Below are 21,442 nucleotides of genomic sequence, written 5' to 3'. Positions count from 1 at the left end.
TGAGCAAACAGAATTTGGCTCTAAATACAACTCAATAGGCAGAAAAGAATTAAATATATTGTGTCACTTCCAAATTGATATTTTGAAAATTCTCCCTATTCACAAAGCACTCTTATAAGGTACATCACAAACAGCTGTACAAAGAGAAATGCTACTGTTCAAATTAGACCCAAATGTTTGTTTCATTAAAATAGCTTTTTTAATTCGGGTGTGCGAATATAAGCTTACTGTTGATTTTTTATTCACAGTAATTAAAATTTTAACTTAAATAGGTGTTATTTTCAAAATATGTCGTTTAGTAATTTATATAAAGTAGGTGTTAAAGCAATGACATAAGTTCCAAGATTTATATTTCTTACTTATACAAGAAATTGGGTGGGATTAATTTCATTTATTAATGTTAATGTTAACTTTATTTGTTTATTTATTTATTTATTCTCAATAAGAATGGCACAGTTTCAGTAAAGCCAATGGTCTAGCTCAATTCATTTTCACCATTTTTTTTATCAAAGCAGTGACAGAGGAAGAAAATAATTACTGTAAATCTCTATTTTGAATCAAAATCCAGTTATAATTCAAAATGTAGAAATTTATCAAAAGCCTTTCCCTTTTAACAATTATGAATCCAATCCTGTTTGCCTTCAGTGCCATATGGGAGAATGAGAAGATCTTGTTCAGAATGACAATGGCAATCTCTGAGTGGCTAAGCCTACCCAAAGGAACTCTGTATGTGGTGCAATTTATATCACATTGAGTGAGGCTATGCAGCAGTGACACTATGCAGCAACACTGGACTCAAAATCATATACTCAGTGAGATGGTAATATCCATATCCAGTCATTTGAACTCTGCCTTCTCCTTAGAGGGAGAAGACAAAAGAAAGAACAGATTAGAGCCATTGTACATAGGTTGGGCTGAGGATGATCTCAAAGGTCTTTTCCAACCTAGTTAATTCTGTGAGGTATGAAACAGATTTACTCTGCATGTGCACACAGCACTCAGGGCTTCCAGCAATCTTAAAATAGACCACCATTTGGTTTTCTTGAATTCCAACATAAGCCACTTGAACCACTTAGGTTATATTTGGAGGATACAAATGGGTCTTCAGTAGTGCCAGCATTCCATGTTGTCTGTTATGTCCCTGGCTGTAACAAGCTATTATAATGATAAATACAGCAGAGATATCACAATGCAAGTGTGTATGTGCTAGCTAGGTCAAACTGCCAAAAAATCACTACAAAAGGATATATATATAGTTAGGCATTGCATTATCTGTATCAATACTGTCATAAAAACTCCCTGTAATCCATATTAGATGAATTACACATAACTAAAACTTACCTATTTGGAAAATAAACAGTTAGAAAAATAGGCTATTATTCTGTGTGACAAAGTCATATAGATTTAGGTTTATGATCTTACTGTACTTTGAATGTTTCTTATCCTCTGTAGCAGTTTAAATCCAAACAAGCTAACTTAACGCTTAAGTGATTTGGTCAATCTCTGGCTCCACATAAGCAAAACATGAGAAAAACTTACTTATCTGGCATGAGTTCAGCTGGGACGAAAACCATTCAAGATCAGATAAGAAAGAACAACTCTTTTTTTCAATGAGGGTGGTCAAACGTCATCTGGCTGCCCAGGCAGACTGAAGTCTGGATCCATTGGATACATTTGGACAGGGCACTGAGAGCCTGCTTTAGCTGTCCCCACGGTGAGTAGGAGTTTGGACTGGATAACCTCCAGAGGTCACCTCCAACCTCAGCAATGTCATGATGCTGTGATTAATCATTAAATGCTATCTATAGTTTACACTGCCTGAACTTCTACTTTTACACTCTACAGCAAAGAATGTAAGAGGGTAATAATTACTCTTAATTCCTGAAAATATTTCTTGCCAGTCAACTGATGTTTAAATAGTTGCACAGTAAGGACAAAGGAAAGTTAGGACAGAGTAACATTATCTTTGTATGCAAAATTTTACATAACAAATCTCAGGTAAATTGATATTATTATCATATCATACTCTTCCCTGAAATAGCATACATTAACAGTTAAGCATAAATTATAGAAGCATAAAGTAATGAATGGGTATTTTTTCACAGTAATTTAAACAGGCAGTATTCATAATTAAACACTTACTATCATTTCTTTCTTTTTCCCCTCAGGCTTTTTAATTCCTATTTCAATGTAACTGTAGAGGGGAAAAAAAGGCACAGTAGATAAAGTATGTTCATTTGTATTCAAATTAAATAGACAATCTAAAAATACTTTGGCCTCGCTGTGAAATCCTTATCAAAGAACTGAGATACAAAAAAAAAGGACATGAGTAACATCACTTCAACTTACTAGAAGTGAAAACTAAATGTAACACATTGTCACCACCATAGAATCTAAAATCCCATCAGGCACAGGACTCCACAGATTTGGAGGCTTTAAGACACTTCCAAAGGGCTGCTCAGGAATCCCACTCTGCCAGGAATTGCCGGCAGATGGCCAGCAGGCGATAGTAGCCACATGTAACAGTATGAAACACAGTTGCACACACTAATTTACTGAGACAGGAGAGAGAATGTCCCCTGCCAGCTCTCAGCCCCGAGTCTAACCTCTCCCTGAAAACTGCTGTGCATCTTCTTGTGACTGTAAATACTGACAGCACCACCCATCTCCAGCACAGCGGCACAATGACCAACACTCTTGTGCTAAATCACTGGGTTTAACTTCTGCTCTACAGTTATTATTTTAATGTCTACTCTGATACATTGCATTTATATGTACATGTAAGTATACAGAGTGTGAGTTTCATGGCCAGATTTATTCAGTTCCAGAAGAGATGTCTGTAAACGGTCGATTAAAATATGTTTTTTTAAAAAGGTTTTGCTGTGTGAAGAGGCTGATCCATGGAGATAGTATGTGTCTAACAGAAGATAAGCAGCATATATACAGACAGACTTTCTTTCTGAAGTATCCTTTTTCAATAAAATCTGACCAAATTTTCTGTGCAATCTTTCATTGAGCTAAGCAACAGCTCATGTTGAATATCTAAACTAGTTAAACTAATTTTACTCAAGTTGAGATCTGCCAGCTAGCTAATCTTGTGCATGAAAAAAAGGAATTCCTTAATTTCACAGGGAAGTGATTGATTGCACACAAATGTGGCTTATTGGTTATTCAGAATTTGAATTCAAATTACTGAATTATGCTTTGCAGCAATCCAACTGCTCAAAAAGAAAGAAGGAATAAAAAGCCACTGGATGTTTTTGTAGCTCCAGTTTCCCTAAGGCAGTAGCAGCAAAGCATGTCTGAAGATTATGAGGCTCTTGACTATTTTTGCTGTACTCTGAGGTTCTTCAGAACAACAGTAAAACTGAATAAATCTTACTGTTTTGACTTGCTTGACAAAACAGAAACCTAACAGAGTCGTCTGTACATTTGGGAAGATTATTCATTATTTGCACAGAATTTCAGGATAAAAATTCTAAAAGCTCTTGCTCAAATTCACTGCCTGCTGTGAACACCATTACTCTCACTGGTGAAAAAAAACAGAGTTTTATCTTGCTGCTACTGACAGCCCTGTTGTTGCCTTCTCAGAGCAGGAACAGCTGAACTCTGTTACAGCATCCCACATGAAAGCAGACAGTTCTAAGATCAGCTCTGAAAAGCTTTTCACGGTGACAAATTAATTACTGTATTAAAGAAAGAAAAGAACCCTTTGATCATCACTATTTCCCAGAGGAGCAACTTGGCAGAATAAAACTTAGGTGTCTTCTCAAGCAGGCAATTTGCCTTTCCCATGCAACACATGGTAGGGAAGAGTATTTCCATATCTCTTTCTCTTCTTCCCTCTCCTTTTTGCATTTCCAATCAGATTTCAGTTGGTCCACAGTAATTCACGATGACAAAACCCTGGCAGTACAAAGTCAGTTTATAAACCCAGGGGCCAGGGCAGCCCATCAACAGAGATGGTTTAACTGGTCAGGGACAAAGGTTGGAAAGAGCAGCCACTGGCAGCTTTCATGAAGCTTTCTGCCCTCCCTCATCCCAAGCACTGATGGCCTCTCATGACCCCAGCAAGCCCAGGGTGAGGACCAGACAGCTCCATCCGTGCCTGGAGCTTCAGCTGAGGCAGCCAGGAGCCACACAACACCTTCCTGCCTCCTGCTGCCCACCCCAGCTGCTCTGCCCCAAGGAGCTGGGCGTGCTGGGTGGCTGGCAAGTGTGCCCTGCACACAGGGCCAGACCCACAGGGGAGGTGGGAATGCTAAAACCTCCTGGGGTTAATTGTTGAACGTGTCAAATGTCCTGAATAGCACCGGGTTCTGGGCTGGATGCTACAGAGCACTTTGCAGTGAACAGAAAATAAGCTTTTAAAATTGATAAAACCTCCCTGAAATATGAGGCTTTTGTCTCTCAGTGTGAGTCATTCCTTTCTCCTATTCTGCATTCCTTTTTCACAGCTTTTTCCCTAGCAGATGCTGAAGTGCCTATGGAGTACTGAGGAGGGCAGCCAGCTTCCTGGAGCAGCAGAGACAGTGAAGATCCCAGGATTTCAGCTGGGGATTGTGTGGAGATCCTTTCCCTTCCCTTTTGTCACAAGTTTATAATGTCACTCATGATGAGCTTCTTATTTTGTCTAGATTTCCTCAACAGTTTTACTCCTTTCCAATAGGACAGTAAGTACAGAAAAGAGTTCTAAGGACCAGAAGTCCTTACATGAAAGACAATATCTAAAAAGTGCCTTTTGGACTAGTAAAACAAACAGTGATTTACAAAGTTTGTCCTTATACAAACAAAAACATTATTCTTATTTTATAATCAGCAAAGAAGAGTATGATTAAATAGAAACACAGATAATGGAAATGCAATAAATCAAAAGAAACGCTTTTAATGATAACAATACTCACTGCATCACAGACACAAACAGTAGCATGAACCAGAAAGGAACAGAACAGCTATGAAAACCTGGTCATTACTAGCATGAGATATTAATATCTGTGATTATTGGGAAAGAATAAAAGCCTTAATGCTAACCTGGCTCTGAAGACGTGGAATAAAATATTGTGTTTTCTACAGACTTTCTGTTTACTGTCTCTATATCACCTTGTTTCTATCTTATTTCTCTGGACAAAATAGATATTCTGGCACTTATCTATCACACAAAGTATTCTGAGCAGAACGTGAGGGCCATTTTACTACTTTAGTATTATATTGTTTTTGTTACATGGTTACATAATCTGAATTTAGGATTTTTATGTAAATATTATTATGTATGTAAAAAAGTGAACTACAGGAGTCATACTTCATGTCACAATTCATGCTGCTATATACATGCATAGAGCAAATCAAATTAGATAACAAACCAGAATTATTCAGGATTAATTTTTAAATGTATAAAATGGCTAATTCTTTAGTGATTTTTTTTAATCTCCATATAATAAACAATTCACAATATACCTTCAGTGCTATTTAAATAACCTGGTGCAATTTAAAATGCAAGTTCGGAAAACACAATGTCATATGTTACATTGCATTTTACAGCAAAATAACTGAGCACCATTTTTTAAGGGGGTGCTGGTTCAAAATAGTGCAAGCACAATAAAGAATGTGCATTCCATAGTTATCACACAACTACTGCATCTCATCTGAATGGTCAAACAGAAAAGCTCACAGTAATGTTGTGTATGAAGGTCTGTCTGAGGTATTACCTCTAATGGAAAAAAAAATCTTAGCTAATTCTTTCATATTAAAAATTAAGTTCCTTTTGCCAGTCACAAAACACTCCTTGACAGTGAAGCTGAAGAAGATCTGCCAGGGAAGAAGAAGATCTCAGAGGGAGCTGTAGAAAAATGTGTTGAAGGAAAACCTTGGTGGTACCCAGCCCCTGTGTGGGCCAGGCTGTGCTGAAGCTGTGACATCTCAGCCATCAGAGGACAAAGGAAAGAGAGGCACACAGGCAGATTTGCCCTGCACTCATCCCACAGTCTTCTTCTGAGGGTGTCACATTTGCTCTTATGGATGCAGCTCAGGAATCCTGTAAGGGAAATGGTTCTCTGCATGGCTGCTGGTTGCTGGCCTTGTATCCTATATCAAGGATTTTTCTTCTTATAGCCAAAATATATGATCTTCAAAACGCCTATTGATGGCAAATGCTGCATAAAATATAAGTGTTAAAAAGCAATGAAATCAGCTGTTCTTTCTCCCCTCTTCATTCCCACTGCCATTGTGTCCTTGGTAAAACATAGCTATTGCAACACTATTTCTATCCAAACATCAGATTATAAGGAATTACTTACACCAATTATGAACTCTAAAATCCAATTCTTCTGAAAATAGAATACCTGTGGCCTTAACTATACAACGTAATGATCCAAGTGCTCGTTCTCTATGAAGTCTAGTAAATTTTCAGAAACTAGTCTTTTACCTTGTTCCAAAACTAATCTTTTATGTTGCTTCAAACATGCTGCTTGAATTGGTGTAAGAGGAACACAGTTTCCAGCAGAGGAAGGTTTAACTCATAACAGATAATTCCAGGTGCTCCCAACTGGGTAATGGATTAATCACGCCTGTTAATGGAAAAAGAGAATATAAGTTTTCTTTTGTTTGTAACTAAGATAAAGAGATATGCACAATCTCTAAACTTAAATGCAAGTAATCATTTTAGCACATGAAAGTGTGGCAACATGGAGAACTATCTACAAATGTAGGTTGTGGAACAAAAATCAAATTATGTCCGCAAAACCAGAAACCCCAGAATATATCCCAATTTTCTTTCAAAGAATTTATATGCAAAGCCTTCTGAAAATATTTATATTAGATTTATTTCTTGTTTAGGGATAGCATTCACTTACTAATTTGGCTTCCAGAAAACCACTAGACTAGGAAAAAGGTGAGTGGTAGATCTTTCTTTACCTTTAGATGCAAAAAGTTTAATTGAAAAACCCTTGAGAAAAAAATATGTGACTATCTTAAAATGTAAAAATGTATGGTTTAAAACAGATTCATAATAAGCATCAAAAAAAAATAAAGATAAATGTTTTCATGGGGATCTTGATCTTTTAAGGAAAGAAGTTGAAGATTTCGTTGGTTTAACTGGACTTTTGGACCAGTTTATTTTATTAAAATGATAATTTCGAACATTCACACCAAAATCTAAATGTAGGTAACGAAATTGTTCAGTTGCAGATCTTCAGTCTAAATGTACCTGTATTTTGAGATAGCTACTATGGCCACTGTCAAGCTCAGGAAAATTTTCAGAGGTAATATATTTCAATGCAAAGTAGGAAAAAATGAGTATTTCCTGGCTGTAAGGACTGTCTTAAAATAGACGTGTGGCACCACAAGAAGTCCTCAGATATACACAAAACTCTTCACAGCCCAACACAGATTAATTTTACCTACCTGTTAAGCAGAAGAATATATAAAAGCTGAAGGCCTGTATTTTCAGTGGACCAAAAAAAAAATTCTGCCTATACTTTTTATCATTGCATTATGTGAAAAATAAGAACATATATGTGAAGACCTTTACTTGGTTTTTTTTTAGATTTGGGACTTTTCAGGAATTTCCCCACAGTCACCTGAGAATAATGGATTTGGCAGGATCGAAGCACTCTGCAGGGTTATGCCAATTCAGCTGCAACCCTTGAGGAAAATCTTCTCATTTGTGGTCACTCTGCCCATGGCCCAGCTCCTGGGCTCTTGGCAGCTGAAGTCCTTTTTCCAGCCAGCTCCTGGCTGCTTAATCTCTTGAGCTCTGCAGGGTTTTTATGAGCAGTCTGGTTGGCAGCCACCACCCAAGCTCATAAAGGAGCTGCTAAGGTTTAGCAATTCCCTGGACAGCTGGAAATCAAGATAATACAACAAAGATGAACCCTCTGGAGCCACTGCCTTACTCAGCAGCCAGCTGGCTCCACATGCCACAGACAGCACCAAACATCCTACCTCAGCAGCTTCCCAAGCTCTCTGAGCTACATGGTAATGAGTTCCTTGATAAGTCAGCTCTCCAGACATTCCCAGTGCTCCTTTCTCAGATCTTCATCTTACTGGCAATACTGCTTCACAGATGCTATTTGACAAGATGGACAAAAAATTGAAAATTTCATTTTAATTCTACCTTTTTTGTCTTCTATAAATTATGTCTCATACTAATTGTTGTGCTCCGGAGATTTTGTCCTTGTGTTGGATTTGGTTTTAAACTGAAAAAAGAAAGGGGGGGTTGCAAGGGTCTGCCAGTCCTCTGGCCAGTTGGAGGTTAGTTTTGATCTTGATAATTGTGAAATTTCATTGTTTCTCTAATTTTTCACCTCACAATTCTCAGAGGTTTGGTGACCCCCCAAAATATACTTACCTGCTTTTCTTGTCCAAAGAATAAGAGTGCTACTGAAACAGCCATTATCAAAAATGAAAGGGGATGTTAGAGCAAGAACACAAATATGGTTAAAATAATTAACACATCCTCTAAACTGAAGTTTGCTTACCACATTCTACTTTATTTCACAGTTAAAGTGAGCAGTTGAGGAATGTAAGTTTAAAGCTCATTAATTTTCACTCCGTCTACAATTTCAAAATCTTGATTGTCACCTTGGTCATCACTTTTGTATCTTATTGATCCACCCTCGAAAATCATTCATTCTTTACATACTTAATGGTTCAATTTTCTTTGGGGAACTTTTGTTCCTTGCCATATTGGATGACAACCAGAGGTTTCAAGCTTGCAGTGGAGCTCCAGGACCACACATAATCTTCAGGAGAGGTTGGCATCCAATCTTACCTCTGCTTATAGAGAATAGGCAAAGTTAATCCACCTCACCTGGAAAGCTGAGATCCAAGAATAACAAATATGAGAGGTAAAAGAACGTGAATAAAAAATCCTAACATCAATTGAAGAGTAGACAATTTCTGTGAAATATCAACATGCAATTAGACATCTGAACTACATCTTTGTATATGCACATCATGATTACTTCTTGTCTCACCCACCCTACTTTTTTTTTTTGCAATAATGTGCAAACTCTCTTTGGCAAATTGAGCATTAGTCTACTATACCTTTAATAGGTCTTCTGATTTAGCAAAAACCTGACCTGAAGCAAACAATATTTATCAAGAAAAAAAAACCCGAAAACAAATTTACTATTTTGTGAAAACTTGTAAGTAAAACAAACAGAACCCACACATCAGCTTTCATTTATGACCACTCACTTCTCACTTAAAAAAAAATCACCTTTTTGTGCCCTGTGTTCCTACTCTTTAAAAGTGACTTAGTCCTGAAGATCACATGAAAAATAAAAGCTCCATTAAATTAGTTTACAGATTAAATATTGACATCTGCCAGTGCACATGCCATGTGTGAAGTTAGCCATGCTTTGAGCTCCAGCAGTCGGTCCAAGCTCCTCTGCAATTCAGGGCAGTGCAGCACAGGCACCTGCCATTGCAAGAGGAGCATTTTCCGGGTGGCTGTGAAATGGGGCCACTGCAGCAGCAGGGCTGCTTGTGTGCTGCTGGCAAGGACATTACTGGTCAGCTCTCCCCCCTTTCTGACAGGGACTGCTGGCATTATCCTGGCAGTAGGAACTGGGTCCGTGTTTCTCCTCCATCACCCATCTCAGAGTTGTGAGCTGTGAGCTGTGTCAACACGCAAGGTGTGCCCAGGAGCAGGCACAACCTGCCCTGTATCACCTCTTCTGCTCAAGAGGCAAACTCTGCTGTAAAAATAGGGCAGGCAGGAGAGGCAGCATTTGAAATTGCTGCAGCTAAATCTGTTGGAGTGTTTTCACAGGTTCTGAGTAGAGATGGGAAGGGTGATTTCTAGCCTGCAGTCCTACCACTGCCTGCATATTTTCCCAGGTCATCAGCTTCTGTGTGTGCAATTCCTACTTCTAATAAATTCAGTTATTTCACATGACATTTGCAAAGAGTTCAGTTCCAAGATACACATCTGCCAATAACAGCAGCCACCTGCCACTTCTCTACCAGCTAGTTTGATTTTTCCTCCTTTTGATTTTTAATGATTCAGTAATGCACCATAAAACAGTCTTTTAATTACAAATAATTCTAAAGAATAAAGTCTCTCCTCTTTCATGGGTATAAGCTTGAGATTTTATATACTAAGCAATTCAGCAGGATATTTTTTCGTCTTTTCATTAGCACTCTCTCTTATAGCACATAATTCCATTTGCTTCAAAGGCACATAAAAAGACAGGGATTATGCTAGTGACCCATGGTTTGTGGTAAAGTACAGGGAGGAGAGAGTTTTGGCCCATCCTCAGAAGAACCTAATTTCCAAGCTTTGAAATATTCAGTATAAATTTCAATGAGTTATATTAGCAGAATTTCAACCTGTACATCTACTAAAATTGCTGAGAACCACTTATTTTAGGAAACTGTTTTAATTAAAGCAAATTACTGTGCTGAAGGTTTTCAGACTTCATTCTGAGTTTTATCACAGGATTGAAATGATCTGGTTGATAAATCTGATTATTTCTTTGTACCTTAATTTCTCCCACATGGAAAATTAGATCATTACCTAATTCACAGGGATGCTGAGAACCTTAATTTTTATGGTCTATAAAACAATTTTTGATCTTCACCTAGAAACAGAAGTTTACTTTTTTCTGTATCTTCTTTTAGGAAGTCAGATAAATACTGAGTTTTTCTGCTTTGTGAGAACAAGACTATAAAAGGTCACTTGTTTTGCATGTCTGCAACTTTTTCTCTGCCCTTTCAGCAGCCAAGAAAACTGTTGACTGGAATTAGTTGTCAGTTTCAAAAAGCACTTACACATCTACTCAAGATACTGCTTTATTATCTGCAAGTTTTATAATACATACTACTGAGAAACATAAGAGGCATGAAGTAGGTGACAAAGAATTATAGTATTCAAGTTTTTAAAAATTATATTTCCTTCAGGTATGTAAGGCTGACAAATAATTATGTTTTTATTGCAAACTCATATTAAAAATACATATACTTACCACAACCATAATTTTACTTGTAAGGGTGATTCCCAGATTCCCACTTCAACAGATAGAAAGGACTATTTTACAATCACAGGGCAAAAGAGGATCTTGATTCATGGCCTGCATAGCTTAGACTTTAAGATGGCCCAGGTTTATCCTAGGAAATGCTTTTGTGCTGATGCATGACATTGTCTGCATCACAGATGCAAGCAATAGATTTAGGAAAATGCTGTGATGTTTTTTCAGAGACTTAGTAATTTGCTTTCAGTGTTTCTATCATCAGTTGCCAGAATACCACTTTGGAGAACATAAACTAAAGTGATGAGCACAGGGCAATCCATGTGGAGATTGGGAAGCCACTGAAGCCTTCTAAGAAAAACATACTCTGTATTAATTCTGACTCTTCTTTTCGCTGAGTCCAACAGCTGTTGCCATCCATCACATACTTCCTGAGCAGGAGGACATATGGTAGTGTGGGAAAAGGAGCAGGGCAATGGCAGAGGAAGAAGTGATGGGGTCATACAGTCTTGGAACAGGGAAGCAACATCTGAATAGAGCAGGAAGAGGGATGAGTTACAGTAGAGGTCTGTGGATTTGTAAGAAGCACCCACAGTATGGAAAGGATGAACTTTTCATGGGGTCTTCCCATACAAGTACCAAAACTATCAGATGAAGTTAGCTGGAATCATCCTCAGCAAAATAAATGTTGAGAAGCTCTACTTGAAACATTTACAAGGGTTCTTTGACTTTACTTTAGAAAACAAATATTCAGGTTGAACAACTAACTCCAATAGAACTACCCTTATATTTCTATTAAATGCAATTTAGGCTCTCAAAAATATTACTTAGAAGCCTTAAAAGAATAATTACCTTTTGCCTGTTGTGACTCTAGTGTCTGCTAGAGACTGTCTGTTGGGAGATCAAAGTCTAGAAAATATCATGGAGATCCCAAAGCAAAGCTATACCTCTGAGAAGCAATCTCTGTATTTAATCTTGATTCTAAAATGCCAAGCATTAACTGTTTATGTTTCCTTATTTTGGACTGATATTGCATGTGTGTGGGTGTAATTCTTTTTGCAGTGTAAAGACATATAGTTGTTTATATCTTAGCATCGAGGTTACCCTAACATACTCATAACAAGATTTCATGTGGGGCACATTCTCCTGGCTGCCTTTGGCCTGTGTTGCACCACGCCAGAAGCACAGCACAACATCACCAGCCACAGCAGCTCAGCCTCTTATTGCTTGATTTGCCCTTGGTGCTAAGCTGGCTCAAAGGAGCCTGAGCTAAAATGAGAAATACAAGGGGTTGGGATAGGAAAATCAAACAAATTCCTCACAGCTACTGGAAGTCAACATAATTGTGCATCCTTGATGCTGGGCAGGCACAGGTAAGCAGCCAGATCAGCATACAGCTGGCTGAGAAAGCTCAAAATCCTTTCTGCACAGTTCTGCTTTGCACTCATTATCAAGCATTGCCACACTACACTCTGCCAGTAAAAGAAGCTGTAGCATCATTGCACTGGACACATGGGCCTGGAAGGAACCAGATTCAGCTTATCTTGCCTTTAAAATAAGGCAAGAATAATTTTTTGCAAATAATGGGCAATATTCCCATGAAGAACACAGAAGTATGATAGTAACAATAACAATAATAGATAGATAGCACTGGTTCACTATAAAATCTGTTTCAGAGCTTGAATGTCCCTTTTGTTAGATTTTTTTCTGGTATCCAAATCAAATCCTGTTGGCTTCACAATTAACTTATTTTTTCATGCCGCGTCGTGAGCAGACATTGAAAATAATCAGTTATCATCATTATAAAGGGTCTTTACTCTTCATCATCACACAATTGCATCATACACTTCCTTACTTAAGTCTTCTCTAGATCAAATGGAGCTTATTACACAGGTCATATTTGCCAGCTGTTCATCAGTTTTATTGTTTCACCTTTGGATTCCCTACACTTTGTCTGTATCCACCGCTCAGAAGTGAGCCCATTATTCCAGCTGAGACCTCAACTATACAACCGAAAATAAATAACTCCCTTCCATGTCCTTTATGAGTATATCCCAGACTGAAATATCTTGATAAACAAAAAAATCTTTAAATCTTTTGCAATTTAGCACTGACATTAAGCCTAAACCTCCAAGCCTCTTTTGTCTTTCACATATTCTGGGGTATCTGATCACTTTTTCTTATGCACAATGCTTTTCCCTTTCAGTTATTGCATTTCATTCTTTAATATCTGGTAATTTGCATGATACTGGTAAAATGCATGATACTGTCTCCCGCAGTTCTTGAAGTTCTCCTAACTCTTTCATTATGTCATTGAAAACAGCAACATGAATTCTGAGTAGAATCCTGTGTTCAGGATAAACCTTACAGAGCTCTAAGTACAAACATCCTCTTGTTTTCCCCCAAAGCACTGATAATGTTTCTTAGCAGGTTTTTCTAAGCAGTGCACTCACTTTATAGCAATGAATCAAAGCTATATCCCGTTTGAAATGTGAGCACTAAGAATACAACATCTAAATGTTTTTCTACATCTACCAGATCAGCAAAGAAGCCAAATAGGTAAAGGAGGATTCAACATGATTTGTGCTTGACAAATCCACAATTATTATTTCCACCACTTTGTGATCCACTTGGTGCTTTCACTTATTTGTTTAGACATTTGCTCTGGTAAACCAGTTTATCTGCCTCATGAGTTACTTTGTATTTCTTTTTCTTTAAATAAAGGTACTGTCTGGAGGATTCTCTAGGGCTATGAGACCTCTTGATCCTCCACAAGCATCTGAAGACAATCACTAATAGTTCAGCAACTGCTTTGGCAACCTTCAGCCAGATTTCACCTGACCCTGCTGACTAGAACATTTCTAATTCATCTAAATATTTTTTAACCTGCCCTTTCTCTCTTCTGATCTGCGATTCTCTTACCCTGTTAAAATTAATTGCATCAAAGATCTGATTGCAATTAACCTTGGGAGAGTGAATCTTTCAGCCTTTCCTATGTCATCACAGCATACAAAAGCTTACTCAGTCAAATTAAAAAGAAATATATTGTCTATATAATACCAGCACCTCAGTAAAGCATTTTCATTATGCATCACCAGACATTTGTCCTCTCAGTAGTTACAATAGAGTTGTGCACCCTAGTGATGCTGCTGGATTTGCAGGCCTGGCCCCCTCTCTGCTGATGAACACTGGCTGTTGTGACAGGACCACAGGATGTCTCACACTCCTCCACAAGGGCATTTTACCCCAGCACACACTTTAAAAGGGCAGAGAAACCACACACAGTGTATGATGTAGGAGATTCAAATGCTCTTCCTCAGATCAGAAACAATTGTTTGATTTTACATTTACAAGCAGGAAGTCAGTAATCTTTTTAAAACATTCGATATGGCAAGTTCCCACCTGGGCTATGGAGCACACACACCGTGCTTCTCTGTTGAGGTTTTTGCTACTGAAACTAGTCAAGCAAGAACATCTATGCATGGAAGTCACTGAAATGGTCTCTGCCATGTCTGTGACTATTGTTTCTTCTTTCTGGTGTCCATTGTCTCTCCTGGAGGTGCTGCTTATTGCTTTGCAGCACAGACAAGGAAAGGGAGACATCATAGTTTGCAGGGAAGAAAGAAACAATGCCGGGCAATCTTTATTCTCTCTCTCTCTCTCATGCAAGAAAGAGAAGTAGGAACAAATTCAGCTTGCCTCACACACAGTGATCATAACTGCCAGTTTGAGAAAGGAAGAAAGGAGAGTTATTTTCTGCAGGCAGAGCATTGATTTTTTTCCCTGAGTGTGACTCATGAGCCTGTACCACACTGGGCTGCATGATGGAAGGGGCATCCGGATCCTCCGTGTGACAAAAGTCACCCGTCTCAGGTCATGCTCCTCTGCTGGATGTCACACCTCCTTCAAAACCTCTTACAACCTCTCCTCATAACCTTACATGACAAGCACCACTGGTCAGCAAACGAAACACTTGAGTGGCAGTTCCACATAATGGGGATTTTGTGATGGAAACTCCTGAGATTTGATGGGTAGGATTCATCTGATCAGTCAGAAATGTCTGCATTTTAGTTTGTCACCTTGGTCTCACCTCAGGGCAAATGAAAGAAATGAAGAGTCAGAACAAGGAACATTCCTATCCCAATTTAGACATCTAAAATAAGACAGATGAATCATATCCTGAATGCACTTATTTCTCCCCACAGACCAGAGAGACAGTGTGACTAGCTCAGATGTACATATCGACAGTGCTGATGTTTGAGACTGGAGGAGGCAGCTCCCAACCAGCAGACCTCAGCCAAGGGTTCAGAAGCCTGAACTGATCATCATGATGGACTCAATTCAGCTGCCTCATGCAGGGGTGCCTAGTGCCCTGTTAGGCACCCTAGGACTTCCAAGACATTCAGCAAATGTATCCACTGGCATCTGCCCAATGGATGCAAAATTGACCTCGGTTAAACAAACTACCAGGTGAGGCTGCTCACTGCAGTGCTGCTCCCAGGAAAGTAAACCCTACACAATGTCACTGCAGGTGAACATCCTCCATCACAAGACTGGTAATGAAGCAGGGATAGAGATTAGACAAAGCAATCTGTAAGAATAAGCCAAAAAACAGTACCTAGTTTAAATACGCATTTTAAAAAAAGAACAATTCAGGGCAATTAAAAGCAAAACAGGCTCACCAAAACCCTCAACAGTAAGGAACAACTCAGTTAATTATGCTTCATGTTAGCTCCCCTTTAATACTTTTTTGCATGTAATATTACTTCCTTATTTTCAAGACTAATTTCATACATAATACCTTAGTTAATATTGATTTCCACTGTGGATTTTTTTATTTCTTTTCATTTTCACTACATACCTAGCAATAAACCTAGTCTGCATAATCATTATCATACTCCTTAAGACCTTTAAAAATTTCATAACAGCTTTAAATATTCCCCTCTGTAATCTTATGACAAATGATTTTTCCCTGCCTGCTCACTATTAAAAATGGATTTCTGTGAATGCACTTATCTGTAGTCTACATTCACACATATACACTATTTGTTTAAACAGCAGAAAAGGTCTTTTTTTCATCCTATATCACATCTCCACATAAACAAGTAAAGAGTAAGGGAAGCAAAATACATCCAGTGGGAAAAGGCATTATACATTGCATAAATGCAAACACAAAGCATGCAGAATCCATCCAGCAGAAAAACTGGGTTGCACAGGACTCTATTGCCCAGCTCTGTCTTTGCCTTTCTTGCTCCCAGGAAAGTCAGGGCAATGCTGAGTGGTTTTGAAAATTCTTTCTTTATTCCTCATTAGTGATCTCAACAATGGAGGGTAAAGGCATAGGATCAGTGTGGGATTAAGTAAAAATATGATCAAATATCATTTACACTCAAATCAGAGCAAAGCTGATTCAAAATGACATGGATGGGAAATGTTCTCTTCTAGGGTGAGAGGTGATCTAATGGTCCCTTTTCCCTGCAGCCAGCATAACAGCAACTGGACTTCACAAAGCAGGTGAGTTGTTTGGTGGGCAATCCAGCAGAAAGGCTGGTTTCCTATAGTATCCATCAATATTAGTTCAAGTCTTCAGTGCCTAGAAAGGACAATTTCTCATCAAGTCTTTCTCTGTGGTTGGAATTTTGTAGAGCCTGTTTCCAAGACAGCTCTCTGGTGTTTAACAACAGGTGAGTTCCCATTGCAACCATCTCCTGAGGAAAACCTTTATTTACTACCCATTCACATTTTTACATAAAATATTTGTGCAAATCCCAGAGACTTCATGTCACGCCTGGCTGACAATGGCTAAAAGGTTCAAAATTTATTTTAGGGAAATATACCATGCAATCACGTTAGCTCTGTTCTTCAAACAGCAGGTGATCAAAGGAGCAGCCAGCGCCTGAGGCAGGCACTGCTTGATAATGATCTGTAAGTGGCACTAAAACCAGAGATTTGGCCCTGTGCAAAACTGGCCCACAAAGCCTCAGACCAGGTGTCTCTGGTGTCAGCTGATAGGGGACATGCCACAGCACAGCTGGGGTCAGCAAACTCAGGCACTGCTTTACCTGAACTTAAAGGTCACTGACTTCTCATCTTTTAGAAACCAGCCCGTTTCAGTTTAACTTAAAATCATAAAGCAGATTTGTCTCATGGGTTAGATCTGTGGATATTCTATTTATTATAAGGCAAAAAATATCTAGACTGAAAGATTTGCCTTTATTAACAATTTAAACCATACTTTCAAAGAATCTTTTTTAAGTTGCTTATGATTTGAAACAACTGCACAGACAAATCAATTTCCAAGAAACTATAGTATGGAACACATAATCAACATACATAATTAACTTCATTTGGGTCTGACCAGATGCAAAAACAAGATAAGCTTTAAGAAGGAAACTGGGGGCACTGTGTAAACCAGGACAGTAGTCTCAAAGAAAAATTTTTTAAGAGAACTTTAACCACTGAGTGTTAAGCATGGCATCAACACATCAGCTGTAGCGCATTTATACTTTTGCAAGACAAGTTTAAGGGATACAGTATTTATCTTCCGTTTTCAGAAGCTGCAGACAAAAATCAGGATGGAAAAGGAATTCCCTGAATCAAGAAAACTGTAAATTTTCTGCTAACGCAGGTGGAGATATTTGGAAAAGGTAGTGAACTTTGCCTAACATGTCACAAGTGATTATATTAGATTTATTTATGTAGAGCAGAAGGGTAGTAATGCTGGGGAAGAAGCAGGGAGTTGGATTAAATAAAAGATGCTGACATATATATGTGCAGGGCATTTTGTAATAAGGAAATTAGTATTTTGCGTTTTTATACCTTCTTTTATTTCTGTGTTCTACAAACACAGTGGACTTAACATACTGCACACTTTCCCTCTTGCAGAATGACCATATCATTCATTTCATACTAAAGAATAAAGCAGGAACAAAGTTGGATTTGTGGTTCTTTAAATATGCAACAAATCTTTTCTGCACTAGGTGGCACCCTGTCTTCTCTTATGGATAAACATTTAATACGGCGAAAAGCAAAGGTTTCATTTTCACAGAAGAATATAAAATGATAGAGGATTTATTCTTTGTGTTCAATGCTTTTACTGCTTCTTTTGTGTTCTACATCATACCCCTTGTGTACTTGCAAGGATAAAGTTCTACATAATTGACCAACTTCAATTATTTTACATTTAATATTTGTCTCAAAATTGATTATTGCCCAGAAATCTTCGTGGCAGACACACCCATTAAGTGGCTCAGACTCTGAATAACATTTAAAGTGCTCAGAATAAATTATAAATATCAAAATAATTCTCTTTCTTTCCAAAATAAGCATAGATTTAGAATTGATGACAGTACTGTCTCAAATCCTCAGCAGGTATAAATCAATTTGGCTTCACTGGAGTTGATTGATGCCAGGTGAAGATCTGCACCTGCAATTTAGATGCTGGCCTGCAGAGCACAGCTTGACTTGTTTTCTTTTTCTTCACTCCAAGGCATGATAATTGAGCTCATTTGGGCACGCTTCTCACTTCTTAGTCAAACCTCCCACCTGAGAATTGGACTTAAAATCAGTGCACGTTTCTTTATAATAATTCAAAATAATCTTTTCACAAAGAAAAAAGAAATGAAGAAGAAGAAAGCTGACTAAAGACTTCGGAGCTGGGAAGTCAGTTGTTCAATACAGCACCAGTGATTGCAGCACAGTAACTGATGCAAGCAGAAGCAACTCAGCTCCTTCATTTTTACTCTTCCTGCCACTAGATGATAGTATGGTAACACCTGTATGGTTCAGCTGCATGCCAGACCTTCTGTTGCTGAATTCCTGGCAGCATTCACACTTTTATATGTAAAGAATATCCAGAAGCTCATCAATACTACATAGCTAGCCTTTGAATAGCAGTTCTTAATTATATCCCCTGTGATTTCATGCATTAATATACTCAGAGTGTGGTGGATGCTATTATTTGTCCATAGACCCAAACTGGGCTTTATTTAGGCACAGATATTACGCTAAATTGGTCACCTCACTCTATTTTTGTGAGTTACCCATCCAGAGCTATAGTGAGACATTTTGACGGAAAGGGCAAGATAATTACATTTCCCTAGCAGGAAGCAGGAGAATGGCTGGAGGTAACATTTACATTCTGCCTCATGGGCATCCCACTCACTGCCAGTTCTGCACATCCACTCACTGCTTCTTCCACCCTTTCCATTTTGTGCTCTCCCTCTTGAGAGGATTCCCTCCTCATGCAATAGAAAAGCTCTGGGCTAGGAGGAGAATTGCATCTGGAAAAACACCTTGAGCAAACAAGTGTGTCCTCTCCACAAACCCCTTCTCTTCCATTTCACATAGTTTGTACTCTCCTATTACAGCAAAATTAAAGCCAAACTGTTCTTTCTCACAGCTACTCAGTAAAGTAAATAGTCAAAACCCTACACTGCACATTTTTTTCCCTAGGTAAATCTTAAAACTCTGTTTTCTTTTTACCCACAATAACATGGTCAGTTTTTCTCTTGGTAGGCTGGAGCGACTCTCCCTGGCCAGGAATGTGCACCCCAAGGAAGGGGTGAGTGGTCAGCTCCAGCTTTTCACAATATCTTTCCCATCACAGCCAGTTTTACAAGCACTTCCAGGTCCCCACAGTGGAAAAAAAATCCCATATCTTTGCACATAATCTGTGGCAGACATGTAGAGTGATGAAACTGTTGGTACCACAGGCAAGCCAAAAACTGAAAACCACAATTTCCAGTGAAAAGACACTGACCTTTGGACCAACAAGGGCTAAGGGGATGCAGTTCAGAAAGTACAAAGGGTAAAGTCACACATCATTGCATTGTTCACTAATTCTCTACTCAAGGATTTGATTCCACCATGACCATCACAAATCACTGAGTTTCCCATAAAAACTAGACCTGGATATAGACCTAGGAGAAACCTTGAATTCCTGCTTTACTGTAAATTTGGTTACTTTGACAAATTTTTGATTTAATTCAGGATGAAAGTAGATTTGAAAGATTTTCAGGCTTCAAAGGGCTTGTATTTATCTCATATAATGATTGGTTTGGACATTTGGAATCGTGCATAAACTACTAGTTATATGGGATAATACTTAAATGAAAAATTTTCATAATCAGTAAGAATATCTTCTATGTAATGTAGGTTGAACTATCTATTGTTTTGTACTCAAAACATATTAAGTGTCATAGGAGGCTCAGGAGGAAAAACAATTCCATGTCACAGTCTTTCAGCATGGCAAACAGAAGTCTCAAAAAGATAATGTGTTCCCATTGGAAATCAAGACCTGAAGAATAAAGTAAAATATTTCAAACATTATACAGATAAGTGCTACTGACATGGTGTGAAGCATATGAACAATATTATAAAAATCAAATCCCTTTATGGGCCAAAATAAAGCTTTAGAACTTGGAAATTAAATTCTGAAAAATTCTAAAAGTAAACATCTTGAAAAATGTCTACTTCAAAAGTCTACCTCTGATGTGAATCTTCATCATATTTTATAATTAAAATTATTTTAATATCATCTTCTTTCACTTTTCATCAAGAACTGTAACAAAAAAGGTCCAACCAGCTGCTATTTTGCAAAGCATATTTGAACTGGCATTTCCTGAGCTTATGAAAAATGAAGCACTCCATTTTACTTGCATGAATAAGGATGCTCTATATCCCACATATGAATATTAATTTTTTTACAGTTCCTCTCTGTGATATAAGGATGTTTAAAACTCACAGTCAGGGAGAAGTTCTGCTGCTAACAAACCTGTAACAAACCCATATTTCTAGGGATAATCATGTCAGCTGTCAGAGCACAGTGAGGAGCAGCTGGTTCATGAGGGATGGTGAGCCAGGAGCTGAGCAGAATAACAAGGCAAGTGGGAGCAGCCCTTCCCACCAAGCAGTGAGGTTGTGGAGTGGCAAATCTGGATGGTGATCAGGATCAGACATGATCCAGTGCTCTCCCAAGATGTCCACAGTGAGTCAGAGCTCTCACAGGCAGTGGAGTTCCCCTTGGACTCAGCCCTGACATCAATACCACAACACGCAGCCCTAGCAGCTAAAGGTGCTGAGTACAGTTGAATGAAATCCACATTTTATGGCAAGAAGTCATTCAAAAACATGAATGGGTGACTACATTAAAAAAAAAAAAAACCTGCTATTGTTGCCTTTTTAAAATGCCACAGAATGCCCTTTATTCAAGAATAAAATTAATAAGGGCTATGGAGATATATTTATGAGGAAAAGTATCCACCAAAAATAGAGCATATAAGAATAGTCTGAGAAACAACTGTACTTGCCAGGCAGACATGTTCCAAAGGCTTCTGCAGAGCTACACAAAATGAGCAATTATATTACAACGGCAGGTTTTAATGCACGTAGAAAACACCCCAGGTAAAATTAACTTATCACTCATTTCATTTTAAAAAAGAAACAATAGTTCCAAATTCTAGGGAGAACAA

The sequence above is a fragment of the Sturnus vulgaris genome, chromosome 3 (genome assembly GCF_052056855.1).
Source record: "Sturnus vulgaris isolate bStuVul1 chromosome 3, bStuVul1.hap1, whole genome shotgun sequence".
NCBI lineage: Eukaryota > Metazoa > Chordata > Aves > Passeriformes > Sturnidae > Sturnus > Sturnus vulgaris.
This window is presented reverse-complemented; position numbering follows the sequence as displayed.